Below are 1,689 nucleotides of genomic sequence, written 5' to 3' on the forward strand. Positions count from 1 at the left end.
CAGTAGGTTTGTTTATACCAGCATCACCACAAACAGCTGAGTAATGCCTTGCACCACAACATTATGAGGGCTATGCCTCTAGGCGATAGGAATTTTTCAGCTCCATTATCTTATGGGACCACTGTCATACACATGGTCCATTGTTGACAAAAATGTTATGCAGCACATGACTACAAATTTTGTTGTTTTGCTAACATTGGTAGCTGTTTCTAACACTTGCATCCACCATTTTACCATAATGTATATATGTGTACATAAACATATATACATATATATATATATATATATATTTTTTTTTACATGCCTGCAGCACCTAGTCTTCCTAGGTGGTCTTCCATCCAAGTACTAACCAAGCCCGACCCTGCTTACTTTCCAAGATCAGATGGGATCAGGTGTGTTCAGGGTGGCATGGCTGTAGACTCTGTAATATGTTTTTGTATGGTTTTTATATCTAGCTGGCAAAACTTCCAGTTATTTAGTCCACATTCTACCTTTATTTTTCTATGCGGTCTTATGTTGTAGCCTTAGACTCTTGCTTCATTCATGTCTATTGTTATTTAAGAGAGGAAGGCATGTTATAATGCCTTGCTCCCTTCTACCTACTTCAGAAGAATATCCAACCCTTTCTCTCTTTCAAGACTAAACTCCCTAAAGTCCCTGGCAAATGATATTTGTCTCTTACTACCTGCTTTTTCTTGGACCTTGCTTTGACTGTGTTCATCCCTCCATTTCACTGGCTTGTTCTGTTTCTTTCTAAATACATAAAATTAAAACACAATTTGGTTTTTCTTTTTGTGAGTCTGGCTTCCTTTCAGTATGTCATTTCACTTCACTCCTACCTTTTACCCCAAAATTACTTAAGAAAGTCTGTCAGAATCACTGTTTAATTCTTAATGCTTTCTCATCTGACTCCTGTCTCTCTCCTAGTTCCCTCAGGCATGGGAAACCTAATATTGTGAGTGGAATGCATGTCATAAAGACTCAATAAGTAGTTGTTAAATGAGTGAAGGTCCTTCCATGAAATGGGTGACTTTTTGCTAACCACATTCAATGACCTTTTCTTAGTTCTTATTTAATCATTTGGGATACTTGATTTTTTAAGTCTTGTCTCCTTTCCAGAAATTTTCTTTTTTATCTTCGTTTCCATGATATTGTACTTTCTTGTTTCAATTTTTGCCTCTGGCCATTTCTTCCTGTTTCCTTCTCTGATTCTCTTCTGGCTAAATTACTTTTCTTATAGATGTTTCTCAAAGCCTTTAGCCCTTCTCAGCGTCAGTCCTCTGAAGTAATCCTTTCAATCTTATTGCTTCATTTTTTGGCTCTTAGATCCCTACCTGCCATCCCTCTTGAGCTCTAGACTCGATTGTCGATGTTTCAGACATTTCCATATGGATGATGGCCTTTGTTACCTCAAATTCAGTCTGTCCAAAAGTATCAATATCTTCAGAGATGTTCTCTCTGTATTTGGTTGAGAGGTGGAAGTGGTAGAAGGTTGGAAGGATCATTTAACTGCTTGCGATGGGGGAAGAGCCCTGGGGCTCAAGTACTCCATTTGGAGGGTTTTAACCATATTCCTCACTTTTAATCCCTTGTCTTACACTGCCCTAAATGGTACCTAGGGTTCTCAGAGCCTTTATACAGGTTGTCCGTGGGGTGGATTGTTTGCCTTATGAGCAGAGTTCCCATTGA

At 38.6% G+C, this 1,689-nt stretch overlaps 1 pseudogene; it reads right to left on the reverse strand.

Moving 5' to 3' along the window:
- Positions 1–301: 301 nt before the first annotated feature.
- LOC111735514 lies at positions 302–420 on the reverse strand (annotated as a pseudogene).
- Positions 421–1,689: the final 1,269 nt, after the last annotated feature.

The sequence above is a fragment of the Pteropus vampyrus genome, unplaced genomic scaffold, assembly GCF_000151845.1.
Source record: "Pteropus vampyrus isolate Shadow unplaced genomic scaffold, Pvam_2.0 Scaffold1000002690, whole genome shotgun sequence".
Lineage (NCBI taxonomy): Eukaryota > Metazoa > Chordata > Mammalia > Chiroptera > Pteropodidae > Pteropus > Pteropus vampyrus.